General features: G+C 41.8%; 1 long non-coding RNA gene across 1 annotated transcript; it reads right to left on the bottom strand.

Annotated features, from left to right (window-relative positions):
- Positions 1 to 11,103: 11,103 nt before the first annotated feature.
- Positions 11,104 to 22,019, bottom strand: LOC134471260 (uncharacterized). The gene is made up of 3 exons (XR_010040550.1): positions 21,886 to 22,019; positions 12,786 to 12,908; positions 11,104 to 11,575 (listed from the first exon to the last, which is right to left on the bottom strand). It is a non-coding gene; the product is annotated as an uncharacterized LOC134471260 (long non-coding RNA).
- Between the last annotated feature and the right edge of the window lie 828 nt (positions 22,020 to 22,847).

The following is a 22,847-nucleotide window of genomic DNA, read 5'->3' as shown; positions in this document are numbered from 1 at the left end:
GAAAGTCCCTGATTCATAAAATGCATTTAAAATACTGCATCAGACTGTTGCATTTGTAGGAACCTCTGTCCCCGAAGGTCGCCTGCCAGCATCAGCTGCCTCCCTCTGAGGAGCGGGAGGGTTCTCCCAGCACGCACAGTCCTGACCTCTTGCCCTCCTTTAGCTGAGTGCTGTGGGTTCACCGCACGTGGCCCCATCAGCCCACCTCTCACCCATCAGCCAACGTGCCCATGCTGTGGTGACAGCGGCAGCACAATGCCACTAGGAAGAGCAATGGTGCCTAAAATGCGAAAATATCTGGTAAAATGAGACACGCGAAGCAGAAGCTGTGATTTACATTTCACAGAAGTTTCCTGTCCTCCTGGCCTGGCCTCCGCAACACACTTTCTCTTTTTCTCTTCTTAAGGGGAAACACACTGATTTCCTGTCTCTGTGTTTACATGTGGCTTCCATTTGAAAGGTCATCAATTATTTGAAGAACGATATCCAGATATTTCATTAAAAAGTAATCTCCACATATCGAGCGACTCCAGAGAGAGGATACCCTCATTGCGTTCACGCGCGGATACGCAGTGCAGAGAACTGAAGGAGGAGGTGCAGGCTTTCTCAGCCTCAAAACCCAGCCTTAGATGGAACATCACGTGGCAGGATTCTTTCTGATGAGGGTACAAGTTTGGCTAAGTGATCTACCTAAACATATACACCCTGCTTCTTATCAAGACTCTAGTCTTACAGTAATACCACCTGTCTCAAATTAGACACTCAGAGAGTATCTGAAGGCACAGAAAGGACAGATAAGCTGCCTCACAGTATAAACAGAAATGTGCCTTGTAACAGTGACTAATGGATGCTTGTTGTTACACAGACTCCTTCATCAAAGGTGGAGAAGTGATATCAGTAGGTCCTATATGCTCTTCTTTTACCCACTTGGAAACCCAAGATGATACCATTAGACCTTTAGGTACCCACACTCTTGAGACTCTGGTGAGATTTAAAACTGCACAGAGTCCCGTCCTAAGTGCTGGTGATCAGTGCTTCATTCACAAACTGAGAAAGAGACCCTAGGGTCATGTGTCAGGTCCGCTCGGTCAGGCAGACTGACTGGACCTCGAGGGAGTGGCCCCACAGTCTCCCCATTCCCTCACAGCATGAGTTATCTGATGGCTCTGTGAGATCAGCAACTGGTCAGTCTCTGTTCCTTTTAACATATGAAGGCAAAACACTGGCACCCATCAGTGGTTATTTTTCAGTGCTGAGATGACCGATGATGCTAAATTTTCTTTATCATAATTTTAATAGTGAACATCTGTAATTTTATAATCAATTGAAATAAAATGAAGTCTTTCCACTTTGAAAAAACTCTAATTCTAGGAGAAACATCTGAAAAGGCAACAAAATAAAATATTAGTTTCCATAGCGAGGCCAGGCCGAGGTGTTTCAGGCTGTTGTCAGTGATCTGTGGACTCCAGCCTGGAGATTCTGATTCAGGAGCTCCGGGCCTGAGGATGTGCAGGTTAATAAGCCTCAGCTTCCAGAAGCATGCTGCAGAAACTGGACATAACAGTGAAACATTCTACGGCAAAGCTTCTTGGCTTGTGTTTATGACAGAATCACTTCTAACAAAATTTGTTCCTTTTCTGTGATTTTCGTTATTAATGGGAAAATGTCCAAATCAGAATCTATTTAATAGTGTCACCTTTATATTTAGTGTGCTTTTTTGAATGGTTTCAAATGGAAGTGTCTTGGGTTAAAGTATTGTCAAAAGGCTCAGCTGATGGGGAAAGTGTGATTCTACCCCAGAGGCAATTTGAATGAGCCCAAAAGGTTCAGCTCAGCACTTCTGAGTTTACTCATCTGAGCACTGGAAACCCAGAACCCTCCAAAACTCTGCACTGAGATAACACAGCCTGATATCTAAAGTCAGGGGCAAATCAATGGGGATGTGGCTTGGAACCAGGTGTTTATCTGCAGCTTTGGTTTACAGAACACAGCACTCAGTAAACAAATCATGGGTCATCCCTAAGCAATGGGTCAGCGGGGCAGTGAACTGAGCTGACTGAGCCATCACCAAAGGATTCTTAATGTTACCTTAGAGTTAGATCATGTACAAGTTATCTGCACTGAGGTTAAAAGAATAACTGGAAATGAATACAAGGATTAATTAGGATTTTCTGATTAGACCACATTACCAAGGACTGAATGACAGGAGAAAGGTGAAATAGATCTTCCAACCACAGAACACCCAGCCAAACAGTTTGAGAACACTACTGATGACTAAGTCAGGTGATACAGGCACCGATAAGCACTGACCACAGATGGTTGCGTGACTCAGTTTCCCCCTTCCTGTTAAACAGGGGACCCACAAGCATGACCTCTGAATGTTTTCAAGGCCGGAGTCACATTGGCAAAAAATGTTCTTTTGCATTTTCCTATAGATGATAGCTAAAGAATCTACTTACATGTTTCAAATACACATGCATATGTTTATGTATGTCTGTGTGCTTATAGGTAATGTACACACACACATATTCAACAGCATACATGCCCAAGGCAGGGATGGGTATGTGGGTACAGTTTTCTGTAGGGACTAATTCCTTCTCCTTTCTTTGCCCTACTTTTCTGTGTCTATATTATTCCAGAAGGGAGGAAAAAAGGAGGTGAAAAAGAAGAAGAAAAGAAAATGACCCAGAGTGAAGGGGGAGGGGAGAGGCCATGAAGGGGCAGTCAGCAGAGGGTTTACAAAGAGGAGAGGGAGAACCCTGCCCCGCTTCTCAAGTGCCGTGCCGCTGCAGAGCCTTCCCCAGGCCTCCCCACTTGTGAGCCAAACCTGTGCCTGCTAAAGCTTTTGTCTCATACCTCCAGGTATGGTCCCAGCACTCCAGCTAGAATCGGAAACTAAAATATTTCGTGTTGCTATCATTATCATTGTATCAGGAGGCTGCTAAAGGAACCGTGAGCATCTGCAAGCCACTTCCAAAGTGTTCCTAATGTTAGGATCCACAGGCGTGAGTGCAGAGCTCCTCCAGAAGCTTTCCTTCATGAGAAAGCCCCTCCTGCGGCCCCCTGGCTCCTGGGACTAAGCTGTTTAACTTTATGCAGAAGGGTACCAACAAGCAGAATTCAAACCCGACCCTACTGGGCACCCCAGTATGCGTTCCATTCTTCGCAAGGTTTTATTTTGAGTGCGCAAATGTCTGGGTAAGGAGAGGCTTTTAGGGTACAGTGTATTTCAAAACACAATTAAAATAAATGCTTCAAGTGGAAATGTAAAGTGCATTTGTATTCGGTTAAAGCCTTCGGCCTTATCAGCGCAGAGTGTTCCTCAGCGAGGTCATTAGCAACCAGCCTGGCACAATAGGCATCGGGGTCAGCTGCACAAAAACAAACAGGGGCCCCGAACTCCACAATAACTTCCTGTCCCTGTCCTTGTTTGCTTGCTGAGCCCTTGAACGTTAGGAGTTGCTAAAATACATAAAAGCAAAGCAGCTTGAGTCAATATTTGCCTGCCTAAGTGAGTGGTTTTATTCAGTGAGATGACTGAACTCCTTGAATAAATGCATCTACAGCAAGCAGGAAAACAACCTCAAGCTGGCCATTGGGGAAGGCAGGGGGGTGGTGCAGAACCCGCTCAGCAGTCAGGGCAGGACGGGTAGAGGTCCTGAGTCTGCAAAGGGTCCTGCTCTGGCCTTTTCTCTGCTAGGAAAAGAGGTCTGGTGGCAGCAGCAGGGGAAATGCTCTTCTAGGCCGTGCCCCTCATCAAGGTCACCTAAAGGGTATGCTGGGCTCACAGCTGCTGGTCCACGAAGTCTGGAGTGGGCCCACACAGGTCCCACTTCTATCAAGCTCCTTCGAAGTCTTGATGCCGCTGGCTCTGGGATCACACATGAGAGCTGGTCTAGGGCAGTGAGTAGAACACCTCAAATGAAATGTAACACGAGCCGCAGTTGTAATTCAAAGCTGCCTGGTATCTATGTTAGGAAAGAACATGTGAAATTAAATGGAATAGTACACACTGTGGGATCCACAGCGGGTGGGTTCCAGGAAACCTCTGCCACTTCCCGAATCTCAAGATGCCTTCATCCCTCACACAAATGGGGTAGCCTTTGTGTATAACCTAAGCACACACTTCATATAGTTTAATCATTTCTAGGTTGCTCGTAGTCTCCAACCCAATGCAAGTGCCACGTAAATAGCCTTTATACGGTATTGGTTAGAGTAGGGATATGAAATGGAAGTCTGTGGTTTCCATCTGTGGTTAGATAAATCCTATAGATGTGGAATCCATAGACAGTTGGCTGGATATTCAGCATGTTATTATTTTAAATGTAATCAATGTACAAATTATGGAGATATTTCATATTCTTGGTAATAAGTCTTTCAATTCCAGTGGGTACTCACACTCACAGCACATCCTGGTGTGGACTGGTCACGTCTCTGGCATCCAATTGCCTTCCTTGGCTTATGGCTATAGTGCTGCATGGCCCTCAAGGCCATGAATTCCTGTCCCCCTTGCAAACCCTGCAGAGCATGTCTGGCTACAGGAGTGTAGCAATAGAATCTTGCTTAGAGACTGCCGTGGTGTCCAGTCTCAGCTGAGCTCAGCGGGCAGGGATTTGGGAATGAACTTGACTTGAGAGGGAGGGTGGCCACACACCTGAACATGAGGCCCACTGTGTGTGTTTGTGAGAAAGAAAACCCGGGGGATGAAGTCATTGCATTGATTCCACCCCCTCTAACACTTGCAGTGGACTCTGTGGAGCTGGCCTACTGCTGCCCTGGCCACGTCCCACCTGTCTTCAGGACGCTTAGTTCTCTGGGTGGGGGCTCTCAGAGCACTGCTCACACAAGGAGCTGCCTCTGTATGCTGCAGAGCCGCCTTCCTAGCTTTTCTCTTTTACAAGCAGCTTGGGTCTGACTGCAAGGAGTGATCATAAAGAGAATGATTATTTTTATGCTGGCTGCAATGAAAGGAAGGCTCTGTGAGGAGGGAGTTCATACACAGGAAATCAATACCAGCATTGGAAAGAATCCCCTTTTGCCCATAGAAAGCTCTGCCCACAGGGTCAATAGCTGGAATTAACCTGGATCCTGTTTTATTATTATTATTTTTAATAAAGCTGCTTTATGATAGACTGTGATGCCAGCTCCCAGGCTGCAGCTGTACCAGCATGAAGGCCAGGAACGAATGGCGTGATGCGAGTTTCCTCCCACGCCAGTGTGCGCTCTGCCCACCCACCGCCGCACCTTCCCAGCTCCTCAGTTGGAGAAGGAGTTGCGAAATTAAGCCTTTGTGAACACAAGCAGATAGTAACATAAAGAAATATGTGCTTACTGCTCTGATTTTATCGATTGGTTAATTTATAATATACAATAATAAAAGTTAGCATTTGTAGATATGTTCTGAATAAGCTCAGTGCCGAACTTAATGCTGTGTGATGCTTTATGTATCTCATTTAATTCTTTCAACCATCCTGTAAAGTAAGGGCATGGAGACCCCAGGCAAGTACATGTCCTGCGGCAGGTAATAAGTGGTTCCAGCCTCCCTCAACCAGAGACTTTTCGACTCCCAAACCTGTGCCAGTTTGTGACCGTGAGTGCATGTTCAAGCTGCGCCTCTCTGTGGGGTTGGCCCTCACTGCTCCCCTGCTTAGGAGACCCTCTCCTCATCTAACAAAAGGGCCTGTTCTCTCACTTCCGCCGGCTGAGTCCTCATCAGAGAGGATCCTGCTCCAACCACTATTTCAAAGTAACAACCCCACGTGACCTGTCATCCTCACCATGATGCAATTCTCTCTGCCTCTTTCCGCTGCCCACCATGTTAAACCTTAATTCAGTTGTTTGCTGTCTCTGTGTCTCCAACACCTAACCCCTGCATCGAGTATGGACTCCAGAGAGGCTTGTTTGACTCACCACCAAAACTGGTCCTGGATTACTTTCTGACAGTTAGAAGGTGCTCTGTAAATATTGTTGAAAGAAATAATGAAAGCCATTGGATGCCACCAGACATGGTGAGAGGGGCAATAGAATGAATTTTCGGGAAGTGATTGGGTGTCCAGAGAGAGAGAACCTCCCACTGGAAGCTGGTCTTGACTAAATAGCTCAATTTAAACCCGGGAAGAGTTTCAGCATCACCTCTGAGCCATGAGTCAGCAGCACCTGTGTGGTCTGCACCACTGTGTGAGCTTTCCTGTCTCTGGTGTCCCCGACAATGAGTGAAGTAGGAGCAGCCCAGTAGACTATAGTATTTCCCATGGTCCTCTGCTTCACTCAGCTCTCTGAAGTTTGACATCGGTATGGGACTTTGGGTGACTGCTCAGCAGAATCACCCCAGGGCCTGGTGCTGGGCTACACTGCCCCGTCTCCTTTTACAGACAAGACATAAAGAAGGAAGACTGACAATTTGTAGACTTAACCACATCTGTGCCAGGTAGTTTCCCTCTGGTGACTCTCCACCCTGGTGTGTGGTAGGCTCAAGGGCTGGACACTGAGCCATGGGGAAGAGTTACAGTGAGCTGCTGTAGCATTTGGGGCACAGTGAGCACAGGGATCGACACAGAACTCGGCTTCTTTGGCCCCCTCACTGATCAGAAGCCGGCAGCCCACAGGAGATAATACTGGGAAAAGCCACAGCAGCTCGGAACAGAGCACTAACTGATCCAAATCAATGCTTTCTGGCTGCAAAGCTGACCAAGTGCTCACCTGCCCAGGCCCACTCCCTGCTGATGCAGCAGTTTTGATCTGTCTCTAGAAACCTCTCTGGTTTGGAGGACCTTGCCTTATGTGGTGAGGCTCTGTCTACTTATTCATTACCCAGCAATTCCCACCTCCATGCCACTTCGTTTGGTGTAGGAGGTGCCTTGCGGCTATCATGTGTGCCTCATGAGCCAGAAACTGTAGCTTGCACAGGAAAGACTGGGAATCAGTCGACAGCCTCCATCAGTATTTTAGACTGACTCTGCTTCCAGAGAAACAGTTCACAGGGTCATATATTGCAGGAGACCGCTGGGGTGCTCAGCTGACAAGAGCCCTGCTGGGATGCTGCTGTTTCTCCAGTTAACTGCCCTGTTTATGTGAGCCTGTATTCATCTTTCATCTGACAGAGCAGGGGGAGTGGGAGCTTCCATGTCGGAGAGCACAGAATGGATTTGGGTGCTTGAAAGGACTTTCATACAGGGAAAGCCAAAGTTAACAATCCTTGCAAGTAGGCAGTTGGCGGGACTATAGAGATTGCCTCTTATGCAGCACAGAATGGTGACCACTAACCATGTGTAAGTGTGCTAATTGAAAATAATTTAAAACAAGTAAAAGTATAAATTCAGTTTCACCCTCATACTAGCTAGTGGCATGCCACGAGGACCAGCAGCTGTCATATGGGGTGGCACAAATAGAGAACACTATTTCATTGCAGAGTCCTATTGAGTAGCACTGGCTAACTGGCTAGTTGCACTCCATATTTTAGAGAAGAGGAAGCAGAGGCTTATAAAGGTCAATATCAAATATGCTACAACTTCATCTCACAAACCGTAGCTTGGCCGCAACTAGAAAGCACCCCATTTGTCTGACCGCATCTGTTCATGGCCCCAGATCATCTCCTCTCTCAGATAACAGTGGGAGCTGGTTTTCTATTAACATCCAGCACAAACACAAACAGAAGAAAGCAAGCTGGTGACAACATTAGCGAGGAAGAGCCAAAGTATGAGTGGCCATAAAGTTAAACTGAAATAGTTGTCTCCATGAGGCCCCTTCCCCACCTCCAGGATTAATATTAAGAGAAGAGACTCTTGTCCCTAATAGCATTCTGTGTAAGCTTGCAGCCCACAGAGCTGCCTTGGCACTGTGGGACTGCACCATCTATTTACCCAGAAAATGTAATTTCTCATGTTTCTTTGGTTTTGAGTTTAAGTGGCCTGTAAGATTTTTATCGCTTAAGTAACTTTCAGAGAGCTTACCTTGTACTGTTCACACAGGGCACAATTTAGAAACATTTGGGTTACAGCAACCAATAAGCAATAAAGGCCACTATAGGCTTATTTGTGAAAAAATACTTTCAATTACCCTGCAGTTCAAAGCTTGCACAACAACGTAAGGTGTTGGGATACAAGAAGATAGCTGGAAAATTCCTATGAAATTCTTATCTTCATACAAGAATCTCTCTAGTCATTTTCTCAATTCTCCTATGCACTGGAAGGATCTTGAATTTAGGCCAAAGAAAAAGCTGCCGTTTTCAGGGGTGATGTGGACTTCAGGAAACTCCTAGTGTTCCTGAGGGTCAAGTACCTGTGTTTATTCACCTGTGACCCCATTGTTCAGCACCATGCCTAGAACAAAGCAGAGCCTAGCAACGTTGGAGGAGAGAGAGAAGGAGGGAGAGAGGGAACAATGATGTCTTTAAATTTCCGGATAGTTTGTTACCTGGAAAAGGAACACACACACACCACAGAGAACTTTAATTATCTGCAGCTGGGCTCCTCCCTCTGCTAAAGGTAGTCAGGGGGACCTCTCCTGTTTTCCTTTGTCACCAGCCCTCACATTTAATAGAAGCTGCCTCTTTCCCTAGCTACTCCTTCCTTGATGCTTGTGTGCTTCAACTGAAATTGAGTATGCACTTGGCTCCAGGAACAGACCATAGGCCTGGGCCTGATGGAAGAGAAGGGTTGAAGGGCACAGCTAATGAGGACAACTAATGGGAATGATCTACAGAAACCCCAAGGAGAAGGACCCTGCACTGGTATTCCTAAGCGAAGCCAAGTGTCTGCAGAACTGCACTGGTCATCCATGAACCTCGCTGGCTAAGGAAGGAAAAAGATGAAGGCGGATGACTGAAGCTTTAGTTTGAACTTCTGGATACAGTCTTGAATCTCTTGGTTGCCGGAACCAGTAAACTAATTATCTTTCCCCTTTAAAAGCCTACTTTACTTTTGTTTCTGTTACTTGGAACAGAAAGAGTAAGGATTACAAAAGCAATTACTTTTGCGAGATCACCACAGTGACCTTTATAGCCATTAACAGAGAGCTGTGGCTTCCCTGGACTGCTATACTTTGGAAATCTACAGCTCTTTGTAGATTACCAGGCTCCTTTGGCCTTCATAACATGGATTTGCTTCCTTGTATGTGTCCGCTGATTTCCACACACTATGTCCTCTGCTTGCACCCCAATCTAGATCACAAATCACCCATTATGCTGCTGCATGCCAACCTTGTACACTTATACTTTCTTGGCCCTTAATTTTCCAAACCCATCTCGCAAGGCAGCTTAGTCCAAAGAGAAGGATACAGTAAACAAAGATTTATGTGGCACTTTGTGCTTTATATTTAATAACTGATCCATCATGGAATTTATCTGCATGAAAAGTTGTATAATTTATAAGTGTCTTGGTTGCCATGGCTCTAGTAAATTATGCTTCCTGCTCTCCCACATTTACATGGGCAGCTTGCTACTTACCGGGTCTTGTGTGCTCAGAAATCATCAAATGTATTTTAAGGTTTCTTCTTTGGAAAAATGAAAGCTAATGTTGTAGGGAAACAGTGGTTCATAGCTATGCACTGTTGGATGATCTGGTATGGAAGAGCCGGAGCTCTGTGGTTAGCAGGCTTACATGTAGGCTCAATAGCTTGATGTTCAGCTTTCAGTACAATGTGTGCGGGGGTGCTGTGATATACATATTAATTTTATTCCCATTGCAGAGGCTCGAAGACGCACAGTGTATTAAGCGGGAAAGCTAGAATTTACCCAACTGTAGAACTCAATCTCTTTCCATGATCTTTAGTTTTCTTCAGGCATTTTATTATCATGCCCTTTGGAGGATAAAGCAGAAAGACTTATATTTTGATTAAACAGGTATTTTGCAGTTTATAATGCCACATATCTCCTTCATAACAAAAATGAGAGCTATATAGATAATAAAGCAAAGACTAATTAGTCTGTGACTCATTATTACTATTCTATCATTGATTCATATAAAGGGCATATATTATCTACCATTGTTACCATTGGGATTCACAATGTTTTACAATTTTGTATTTTCTGTCAAAATCCAATTTGCCAATGGACTAGTTTCAGAAAGTTCCAAGAACAAGTCCAATTCGAATTGTAACTAAAGACTATAATAGGTTGTCTGGGATAAGAAAATGCAATCATCTATCCTAGAATCGTTGGTATAACTTCCTTAGGCATGTGGGAAAAGTATGTGTCTGGAGTCAAGAAGTCTTAGGAGTCAAAGTCTGACTCTCAAAGATTAAATGTTTTGCAGGACTAGCGTGTAGTTATGTTCCTAACAACCCACCACTCTTTTTCTACAAAGTGTCATATACTCAAATTTCCTTGACTTGTATCAAAAACACTTGCTGCTATGGTTTGGATTTTAAATGTCCTCCAAAGGCTGGTGTGGTGAAGATTTGGTCTTCCTTGACGACACTATTGGGAGGTGGTCAAAAGGAGCAGGTGGGCCTATTGGAAGAAGTGCAGTAGTGGGCTCTTCTGGCACCTATGGTTGTTCTCTCTCTCACTGACTCATCTGCTACAAAGTGAGCATCTTTGCTCTGCCATGTGTCTCTACCATGATCTCTGCTTTCCCAAGTCCCAGATTCAGTAGAGCCAAGTAAGCAAGGACTGGGCTCTCTAAAACCACGAGGCAAAGCAAACTTTTCCTCCCTGTAAGTTGTTTATATTAGACATTCTGTGGCAGTGACACAAAAGTCTAACATGTTTGACCTGTTTGTCTCTCCAGTTAGACCTTGTGAAGGTTTTTTCTAATATAATGTCTCAGAACCTAGATAGTTCCCAACAGTAGGCACTAGAGTTGTTGGAACAAAGATAACTCATGCTAAATCTGTCTTTTAAAATGAGGTTCCTTTCTCAAGGAGTACCAGTTGGCAACCCTATTTCTCCTCCTCCTATTCCTCTTCCTCTCCTTCCTTCTCCTCCTCTTCTTTCCCCTCCTCCTTCTTCTTCTCCTTCTTCTTCTTCTCTTCCTCCTCCTTCTCCTTCTTCTTCTTCTCCTTCTCCTTCTTCTTCTCCCCCTTCTCCTCCTCCTCCTCCTCCTCCTCCTCCTCCTCCTCCTCCTCCTCCTCCTCCTCCTTCTTCTTCTTCTTCTTTTTCTTCTTCTTTGTTTGGCTTTTTGAGACAGAGTCCCACTACACAGTTCAGGTTGGGCTTCAGCTCAGTTTGTAGCCCAGACTGGTCTCAAACTCACAATGATCCTCCTGTGTCAGACTCCCAGAGTGATAGAATTACAAGTGTGCACCACCAAGCCCTTTCTTAATTAGAAAAAAGTAGGACGTAGTTTGAGCTCACATTTCCCCAGGAGGAACTGTTCTCCAGAGATTAATGTTGGACAAAGAATGTAGGCACCTGGAGTCCCTTCTACTCCTTGGATGTTTCTACTTCCAGGGTGATGACTGACAGATGACTGCATTCCAAGAAACAGACACTTTCGAGCAGTAGTTTTGGGAAGAAAGAGATCATCCTATGGATGAGAATCACAGGTGGAAGTCCAGCACTTTTCTTCTGTCCAGTATCCAAGGGTGGCATGCCTTCAGCCCAAGGTCTTCGGCAGTTTCTTGAGGAAAGATATTCCTGGGCAAAGGAAGATAGCCATTACAACAATGCTAAGCACACAGTGACCACATGTCAAATAGTTCAGGAATAGCTGGCTTGCATCATTACCCGCTCATGCAAGAGGAACAGGAGAGCAGCAGGCCATAGCTCCATACTGTAGAAGCAGCCTGACCAAAATCTAGATGTTCATCTAGATGTTCTGTAGTCCTGTGTTCCCCACTTGACAAAGGAATCGGATTGTCTGTCTGGCCAGGAGACAGACCATGCTACTGTCAGACTGTCTGCTTCATCTGCCTCTGCAGTACATCTTACAGGGTAAGTGCCTGTCAGAATGTTTAGATGAGAAAGACGGACCTCTAGGTACAGTTGTCCTCACTTGCTACAGGCTTTCAGACTTTCTTCAGAGGAGTTAGTTTCATAGGTAAATACAATCTGTGAGTAGTTCATAGTCCTTCCTACTTATAATTTCTGGAAGTCACTGGTATATGCTAAAGTAAATAATATTTGGATGGGAAAACTGGCTTAGATTATTTCTATAATATGCTAATTGCTACCATTTTTTGGCTACCATTTTTTAAATTCCAATACCAAATCTTCAACTACTGGTTCTGATTATGAACAAGTCACTTAGTTCTATCTGTATCCACTTATAAACTAATTCATTTCTCCTTTTCTTCTTTCACCAAGTATTAATTGAAATTCTGTCAGTACTGCATTCAGTGTTACAAAAGGACTACTCATATCTACTTGAAAGAGTAATTCCATATATAAAGTGAGATAATTGAGAAAAGCTTCTAGCACATAAGCTAGTTAAGAAACTTGTACTGTATGCGAATGTGGAAGTGAAATATCTTGAAGATGAAGGAGATAAAACTCTTTTTAGGATTCAACTCAGCGAGTTCTGAAACTTTGTTATAGAAACCTGACCATACATTGTTTTCTTATTACCAAAGTCTTTAAAGATGCATTTTTCCCTCAGTTATAAAATGGGGACATCAGTTTGAAAATCTCCTGAAATTTAAAACCAGCGTGCACACATAGGTGTTACTATTTCTCTAATTTTGCTTTAGAACTGAAAACTTTATATGAACCATATTTAGATAGAAATTTCTTATAAGGAAAGCTGCTATCTGGGGAGCCACTGTGTGACCGTGGGCAACAGAAAGGCTTTCCGGCAGCTCCCTGGCACGTTCCTGTGTGACCGTGCCTCCTGGCACTCGGTGCCCACCTTGCTCAGCAGAGGATCCTCTCATTCTCTCCAGGGTCTTCAGCGGCTCCCTCAGCTTATTCCATGTAGATGACGAAAGAGTCACGCTTAGCTGCCTGGAGAGATCAATCTGTTCTCTCTTCTCTAGAAATTTAGAGAAGAACCAGAATGAAAAATTTAAAAATACCAAGAAGTGGGCGGATATCCTAGGGCCATGGTGAAAGGCAAAACTATTCTTATTGGGTGTTTTGCTTGGTGAATCCATCAAGGCTAATTAAATCTTCTACTGAGAACTGGTATGGTGTGTTTTATAAGGCTGGATAAGTGTCCAGCAAGGAAGCACAAAGTCTTCTCCCAGAGGAAGCCACTGACTAATGTGAAGTAGGAGAATTCATTGCAAGCACCCCGAGCACTTGCAGCTGGAAGACAAACGAAGAGCCATTTATTAACCAGCACCTTGGAGGCCCTGGTGAGGATGGGAAATTTAGGAAAATTTAGGCTTTTTTCCTTCTCTACTTCCCTAAGAGTCAGACCTGAAGCATTGTTGAAAATAGAAAGAAAAGCCAGAGAATTCTGTATTGTAATCATTTTTGAAATAATTCTCCACAGTGGAAAAGAAGAGACAATATTCTTTTGGGCCAAACCTTTATATTCTTCTCTGACCTCATAGTCAGTCTGCAGAAATCCATCGTTCACTCTGCTTTTTGTCTCACCTGGCCTGGTTGGGCGCCCCAGTGAACAAAGACAGCTTTAGATCTTTGCCTTCTATTCTTCAATGAAAATTGGCTTCCTAAGAAGATAAAGGGGACTGCTTCCAAGACCTATGACTCTCCTACCATTTCTTTTTGTCTTTGAACAATGACTTGAAAGAAAGATACTTTATTAAATGCATAGTAAAGTGAAATTTCTTGATCAAATCCTCTTTTCTAAACCTACATATATAAAATCCAGCTAAAGATCTTTCGAAGACATTTTTTAAGGAGAATGAACTGTGAAAACATTTATTTTTATAATTCATTTCAGAAAAGTTGGGAAGAATTTGGCTCCATCAAGACATAGTTTAGTAGGGATGCAATAAAGTCACCTTCATTTATTTATAGAAATATAATCAAAGAGACTGACAGAGTAATTAAAAGAAAAGTCTGAAATTTGCTGATTTTAAAATTCATTGTATGTGCTTGAAATCAGCTTCTGTTTTTTAGGGGAGGCTTTAATTATAAAATAATTAGTGGCAAATTGAATACCAGCATTCTTAGTGTTGATAAAGCCAGACAGCGACAGTGGTTGGTTTTCACCTTATGTATTTATTCTCATTTTATTTTTAAAACTGATACATATTAATGGGGGTACCATGTGATGTTTCAATACATGTACACATTGTAGAAAGTTTAAGTATAGTAGCCAAGCATGGTGGCTCACGCCTGTAATCCTAGCACTCTGGAGGCTGAGGTGGGAGATCGTTGTGAGTACGAGACCAGCCTGGGCTACAAATTGAGCTCAAGGCCAGCCTGAACTGCATAGCGAGACCCTGTCTCAAAAAAGACAAAAAAAAAAAAAAAGTTTAAGTATGGTTAAGCATATCTACCTCCTTATTCCTGTTAGCTTTAAAAAAAAAAAAAGAATGACAATAAATCAAAATTAACGCTCATTACAAAATGTTAAATGCTCTTAGGAATGCGAAGTCTATTTTGGAGAGAGTTTTGAAAGCCTGAGATACTAGAATTTATCTTTGGGATTGAGAATTTACTAATCTGCATGCAACCAGCAAGACTGGCTCTAAATATGATGTCTTAAAGTGGAGCTGTGATCATCCCACAAGACACCAGTAAAAATGGTCAGCCAGGGAATGCTAGGCTCCCATTCCCCAGCCAAAATGTGCAGAGAGATCCGAATACAAATTCATTCACGTTTATCTGAGCCCTGGGTAATGGTCAGTGGTGGGCAGAAACGAAGCCAATAGTTAGACAATGAAAAGCCCATCTCACAATGCTGAAACATTTTCTGGCATTTTTACTTGTTTTGTTTTATTTCCTACCCAGACTGGTGGTGGGTTTGATATTCAGGCAGAGCACTGGTTTTTAGTTTCTAACCTCACACTGGAGAAGCAGAGCAGAGCTGAGTTTTAAATTATTATGTATCTCTACTCCAAATTTGGGGAGAAATATTCAAAAGTGTAAAGCAAGATGTTCATTGCTGTTTTATTCAACTCGTACTTTAAGCAGGAAAAGTGGGCATTGTTTGTAAAAGCTGTAAGGTAACCATAGACCCAAAGACACTGAGGGAAGAGATTTCAAGGTGCAAGAAGCAATGGACCATCTGAGACCCAGAGGAGAGCTAGAATGAGACTCCTTGGGAAATTAAAATATTTAGTATCACTCCTGCATGTAGGAGAAGTGAGAAGGTCACATACACTTCCAGGCCAGATGAAGATTTTACAGTACTGGAGAAGACCTCTACTTTTCACCTCAGGGTGATTCCTAGGCATATAACAAGCCACATGACACTGAAGAGGTCTGCAGGAATGGATCCAGTCTGCAGACTGGAAATGCTCCTGGCATTTAAGCAAATCTCTGTTGATATATTAGCTGAGTACAAAGAATTTTGGGGTTATACGTACTCAGGAATAATTATAACAAACATAGTTTGGGAAAAAACAGGAACACATGACCCATTCAAAGACACAAAATAAGTTGGCAAAAATGATTCATGAGGAAACCCAAATTCTACATATACTAGACAAAGACTTTAAAACAGCTATCTTAAATATGCTCAAAATGCAAATGGAAAACAAGAATAAAGAACTAAATAAATTCAAGAAAACAAGTATGAACAAGATGAGAATATCAATAAAGAAATAGAAATTGTGAAAAAGAAAAAATACGAATTCTGGTACTAAAAAAAAATGTAATAACCAATTAAAGGGTTTCAACTTAAGTGGTGGGCAGGTATAACAAATAGCCATTTACCTGGAGGCAAAAAATGAGATTATTACGTCTGAGAACAGAAATAAAAATGGTGAAGAAAAGTGAACGGAGTTTATGGAACTTCAGCATACTATTAAATGGACCAGTCCTGGTGCATTATAGGAGCTTCAAGTGAAGAGAGAACAAACTAGAAATAACATTTTATGAAATAAACCCCAAATGCCAAAGCTGGATGAGAGATGAAATCTATAAATTCAAGAAGCCCAACAAACGTCCAGTATGATAAACTCAAAGTGACCTGTAGCAAGACGTCATCTAATCAACCTGTCAACAGCAAAAAATAATACCCTGAAAAGGGCAAGAGACAGAAGGCAGCCACACATGGCTCTGTGACATTATCAGCCAATTCGCCATCAGAAATCTTTGTGTCCAGTAGGCAGTGGCATGATAAATTAAAGTGCTAAAGAAAAAAATTAAGTTTACATCTGTCAAGACAATTCTTTGAAAATGAGGGAGAAATGGAGGAAAAAATGGTGGCTATGGAGGCTGGATGGAAAGCCTCTGTGGGGAAAGCAGCTCAGATGCTAGAATTTGACAGCATGGAGAGGGCTAGATGATTGGAGGATGATTTTTATTAAGCCAGGAGGAAACTGAAGGGAGAAATAAAATTAGGAAGAAGAAGGAAAAGCACGGGTGGAGGGCTGTAGCCCAACACACTCACTGAGACTTGTTCCACACTGTGCTGGGTACGCCCTAGAGTCAGACAATCCAAAGTCATGCTGAAACCGCAGCTGTCGACAACGGGAGTCAATGAGTCCCCAGCCCTTGACGGGAAGACGCAACACAGTCTAGAGTAGAGCCAAGAGGGAGAGCTTTATTGGCTCTCAGTGAGTACTGGAAATTGGGTCCTGGGGCCCTATGCCAGAGGAGGCAACAGAGAGGACTGTGCACCTGAGTGCCAAAGCTAGGCACTGCATAGTTTTCTAAAGAGGCAAGATTCTGACCTAGATGTGGAAAAACCACATCAAGCTAGAATCTACCTCTGCAGAGGAAGGAAAAATGAGAGTGGAGGGCTGGCTGTGTACTCACTGAGACTGGTCCATGCTATACTGGGAGCACCGTGGAGTCGGGCGATTCAAGGTCAAGCTGAAGCCATGGCCACCAATAACGGGAATTGTTGAGTCCCAAGCCCTTGGTGGGAGGAGGCAGCACAGTGTGGAGTAGAGTGAAGAGGAAAAACAGCATTGATTCCTGGTGAGTGCTGGGATTGGGTCCCATGGCTGCTGTTGCTGGCTGGAGGACATCTTGGAGTTGGGCAGAGTCTGGTACCATGGCGGTGTCAGTCTGCCACCCCTGGTGCAGAGAGAATAGGTGGGCTCCACTGGGGCTGAGCTACGCCTCTGGTTGGGACCCAATAGCCAAGGACAAAAAGGTCACAACTCTGTGATGTCCACAAGGTATAACCTCAGTTGCTGAAGGAAATTGCAGGTCAGCTGGCTCAGAGGCTTGAGGCTAGCCTGCACCATCCCTGCACCATTGCCTGTACCTCAGATAACAGCAAATTGGGGAGGGCAGCAAAACCCCAGTCAGCATACTTTGGAAAGACCCTAAGCAATATGGAGAGGGCCGGAGACCCCCAGGACACACCTGTCTGAAAGAAACCAGAAACATGACAAGAGCTAGAAATAAAAAAAAAACCTCCAACCACTGACCCTAAGAAAATAATCCCAGGAGAGGTAAATACAAAAGAGAACCAGTGCAGTAATCATGCAATATTAGACACAGCATCAGCAAACATAAAGAAATACTTTCATGACCTAATAGACGAATTTAAAACTGTACTTCTAATCCAAGTGATGTAAGATATAAAAAGATTAATTAAAGAAATGATAATCCCCTCCCAAGAGAACACAGATGGAAGAATGGAGGAACTCAGTAAGGAAGAGAAACCTTTGATGAAGAATATAAACAAAATCTAGAATACATGAAACAGATCCAAAGAGATTACCAGGAAACTAAAAACTCCACTGAAAGCTGGCAAAATGCCTTGACCAAAACTAAAGTTAGCCTTTCGAAACTTGAAGAGAGATTTATGATGTGTGATTATGAAAGAAACGATCTCTTTAAAAAAAAAAAAAAAAAAAAAAAAAAAAAAACAGGAGCCAGGAAGAAACAATTGAAAGGCTAGAAGACAACAAGAGGATTTATAACTTAAGAATAAAAAATGTGAACAAAGAAGCAGGAGTAACCACAAATGAACTACAAAGACTATTCACAGATATAATTAAGGAAAACTTCCGAAGCATAGGAAAAAGAAATGATATCCAGATAAATGAGGCATACAGAACTTCAGCCACCTGCAACCAAAACAGATCTACACCCAGACATATAATAATCAATATTCCAGAAATCTACCACAAGAACAGAATATTAAAAGTGGCCAGAGAAAAGAAGCAGATCACCTACAAAGGACAAATCATCAAAATAACAACGGACTTATCAACACAAACTCTTAAATCGAGAAGAGCCTGGGGGAAAATAGTCCAAGCCCTGAAAGAAAATAACCTCCAAGCAAGACTGATGTACCCGGAAAACTCTCAAATTAATGGAGAAACAAGATATTTCCAAGACAAGGAGGAACTGTGGGAATTCATGGCCACCAACCCAACCCTACAAAAAATACTGAAGGACATTCCAGAGAGAGGAAAAAATACCAAGATTCCAGCAACAGTGGCAGCGAGACCTCAATGAACGGGGCAGACAGTGGAATGAAGGATTAAAGTGGACAAATAATAGAAGAAGAATAGAATAGCAGAGATGAGGCAGAGATGGTAAGCTATAATCTTTAATATAGATAGCCTTGATACACTGAAAAAAGAAAAAAGAAACACAGGTAGAGTAGATTAGGAGGCAGGATCCATCGAGATGCTCTGAATAGGAAATACATTCAACCTGAAAGATGGTTAATAAACTGAGAGTCAAAGATGAGAACACAATGCTATCTGTGACCGGCAACCAGAGAGAAATAGGGACAACTCATCCAGCAGCCGCAGATAGGTTGGAAAGTTATGACACTTTTGTGCAGTGTAGAACTTCACAGCTGGAAGGAAGGAAAACCTTTGTGGCTTTAGTAAGTAAAGGAGTACAGCTCAAGATTAAGCTCAGGGGTAAAAAGGTTCAGCAACACTCAGATAGATAACAGGTTGACCCCTGGTCTAAAAACTATAGGAGCTGGTGGGACCCATAATATACAAAGCATCCTGAGAAGGGAAAAGGTGAGGAATTGCCTAAAAAAGGAAGGCAGAGGACATTGTTAAAAGTGTATTAGAATTTAAAAGCCACAGTAGTCTTATCACTCTGTTTAGTTTGATTATATTTTGTTCCGGTCTGTCTACTCATATGAGATTTGAGGGCAGACAGTTAATCCAAAAATAACAGGTTATACTATGGTTACTATCCTTAATTTACTATTAACTTAAACTGAAACTCTGTATTACACACATTGTCTTACTATGACTGATCTTATTTGAAGCTGGTTTGTTAGACTGCTATTTTGCCTTGACTGATTTTATTTGAATTTGGTATGCTTGATAGTATCAAGTCTAAGAGTAGAGGCAACTACTCTGAAGATGACAAGATGTAAAAGATATCCATTCCAGATTTGATTGTTAACTGCTTTCAAGTCCTACAATGTCTTCAAAGTTGTGTTTTTATAAAAATAGCTACGTAATGTTATGCTTAACTATATAATGCCTGATGATGTGGATAATTCGATTGAAAATAACAAGAGAAATCATAGTAACGACTGTAGATTACCTAATATTGTGGTCTTATATGTCTTTTTCATTTCATATTTTTCTAGGAATTTTTTTTGTCTTGTTTTGATCTGTTTTTTCCCTAAAATACAGAAAGGATAGATATACATGTAGAGATTCAAACATGGGAAGAATTTCTAAACTATTTATGGGAACCGATTATTTAAAACACAATGTAATGAACAGATACTCTGAAGAAGAGACACTAAGAAACCCATTGCTAATTCTTTAGCATTATGATATAAAATCTAGCAATACTGTTATTCACTGTTCAGAGTGATATTGGTCCAGTCTCTTATGTTCCATTTAAGCATACATAAAGATAAAGACAGCTACTTCGAAGAGACTGAGAGACATTATGGTAGTTATTATTGACTTCCCCAAAATCAGGTCTTGAAGATCTAAAAAGCCTTCATCATCCTGTAATGGTTTGATTAGTTCTGTAATGTTCAGTATATATTCAATGTGTGTGAAGATGGGAACAACTATTTGGAAGAAAACTAGAGATAATAAGATAAAACAGTGAAGATCTCCAGTGGACTTGTTTTGAAATCTGTGTTCCTTTAAATTGTTTCCTTATGAACTACTCTATTCTGTTTTGACATGCTTAATCTTACTTCTTTAAGACAAAAAACAAGGGTGTAGGAATAATAATCATATTATTAAGTTTTTGTTGGATCATTGAGCAGAATTGTTTGCAGTGTCATTATTTGGGTATCACTTTGTACGCTTTAATTTTGTAACTTGAACAACTATTTCAAAGATGACAATATGTAACTTATCAACTAGTGATCTCTGTTTATTTTTCTGAAATTCTGTATTATTTCTACCTTTTTTCTGTTTTCTTTTTCTCTTTAAATAAAAAAAAAGAAAATGAGGGAGAAACTAAAATATTTCTAGATAAAAAACCAAGAACACTCACCAGTGTTATACCCACCTTTAAGATAATCTGAAAAATCTATACTTCAGGTTGAAATAAAGGAACCCTTGGTAGTAGCTTGAAACCCCATTGAGGCATAAAGTGCATGAGTAAAGGTAAATACAGAAGCAAATATAAAATACAGTAATTCGTCTTTTGTATAATTCAATTTCTGCAGTTAAAGTAGATTAACTGCACTTTTTACTTTTTGTGTTACCTAAAAAACAAATACATAAGAATATAAATATATATTATCAGAGGCTGAGGCAGGAGGATGGCAAGCTCAAACCCAGCTTGAAAGACTTAATGAGACTCTGTCTCAAAGCCAGAATTAAAAAATGCTGTGGATCCAGCTCAGTGTCAAGGCCCTCGGTTCAATCCCTGTTACCAAACACACACACACACAGGGCCAAAAATATAAGAAAAAGGTAATAGTAAGTTCTTCCTCATCAGTAAGTCCATGTGAGTAGATTAAACAACTCTCCAGCAAAAATATAGAAATTTTCAAAATGGACAAAAAAATCGTGATTCCACTGTATGATGACTGTAGGAGACCCACTTAGATATAAGGATATAAGTGGATTAAAATGGAGGGATAGAAAAAGGCAGCCCTTATGTACAGTAAGAAAAAGAGATGAAGTGATCATGTTAATATCAGACAAAATAGAATTTTGCAAGACACAAGGAAACTATATATTAATAAAAGTCAATTCATTAAGATGTAATAATTATATATAATATATATTATGCAATATGATATATACAGTGTCCTTGTGTCTTACAAAATCCTGTTTTGTCTGTTTCACATGTTTGAGGATTCAGAAGTCTGATAGAACTTTCTATCTCTATCTATATCTACATATCATAATCATTTCATATGTTTTGAGGAGTCAGTTACACACATACATCAAAGCCCTCAAAACATGTGAGAAAGCAATTAAATAGAGAAACAGATATTCTACAGTGATAGCTGAATAATGAGTAGAACAAACCAGACCTTAAAAATCAATAAGAAAAAAGAAGAAATGAACAACAAAGTAAAACAATTAGGTCTGAGAGACACACTCAGAGAAAAATGCATCCAGCCACTGAACAATTACACATTGTCCTCAAGTGAGAGGGAAAAATCCCCAGGACAGATAATAACCTTGTGCCACAAAGACAAGCTCTAGCAAACCTAAAATTAAAGTCATACAACATCTTTTCTAACCACAATGGAGTGAAGTTAGAAATTGTTCATGTTTTTGTCTTTGGAAAAACTCCAAATGCCTGTCTTCTAATGCAGAGCGCTTGCTATCCACACAGTTTTGAAGCTTCCTGGCTTCCGGAGACAGCCAGTTGCCATGCACTACACAAAGCAGCTTGGAGACTGTGAATCACCTGTTGTCTTAGTTACTTTTTACTGGTTGCTGAGACAAAATACCTGAAGCCCAAGGCTGGGAAAGGAAAGGTTTATTTCTTACAGTTTTTGGAGGTTTCAGTCCACACTCAGTCAGCTCCCAGGCAGGCGTGCATGGCTGGGCCTCAGTTCATGGCAGCCACAAACAGAAACTTCAAACCAGTAAAGAGAAAGACACATCTTCTTCCTGCCATTACATCACATCCTGGCTCCACCCCTATGTGGGTGGAGCACTGACACCATCAATCCAAGCACTATACAATGAACCATGACAAACTCATGAGGCCTGGGGGACACAAACATAAACCATGACACCTGTTTCAATGAACCTGTAATTTAAATGAATCTCATGATTTTTTCTTTTAAGCGTAGCTGCTGCTTTTTGCTGGCGGTTAGAATCTTCCACTGTGTTGGCATCTGGCCTTTCCCTATTTTCTACGAAGTCCTATAATGACATTTGTTTCTGCTCATTTTGGCTAGGGTTAGTTTGGGGGTTTCTAAAACTGCGACTGGAATAACGTGCAGTTCCTTACGCTTTGGTGTCCTAAGCTTCCTTAGAGCTGACCGCCCTCCTAAGTGAGCCTTGGGCAGGACTCCTTTCAGAGGCTGAGCTGGCACCCTCGTTTTCTATCCCTGGGGAGATGGGAAACATAACTGGTGGCTCAAAGGCTTCTTCACAGACATGCTGTATGACTATCTAGGGCAGCCCATGCTTTGATGCTAAAACAAGACAAACAAAAACACTTCCTGGAGATAGTTTTCCAGGAGATTAGGTCAAAGGTCAAATCCCCACTTCCTAAGACTAATGCTGTGTTATTTAGTCTGATACTCCTGGCTCAATGAGGCTCAATGTTACTGACAAGGTAAAATATGGCTCATAAAATTTGAATTTTAGACAAAAAATGAGTATTATTTTAGTATAAGTATGTTTCAAACACAGCATTGAATAGAATCTTAGGAAAAGTTTGCTATTTTTATGAAATTAGAATTTGACTGTGTCTTATATTTTTATTCATTAAATCTGAC

Source organism: Cavia porcellus, unplaced genomic scaffold, assembly GCF_034190915.1.
Source record: "Cavia porcellus strain 051 isolate PalLab524CR breed Dunkin Hartley unplaced genomic scaffold, mCavPor4.1 scaffold_1, whole genome shotgun sequence".
Classification (NCBI taxonomy): Eukaryota; Metazoa; Chordata; class Mammalia; order Rodentia; family Caviidae; genus Cavia; species Cavia porcellus.
This window is presented reverse-complemented; position numbering and strand designations above follow the sequence as displayed.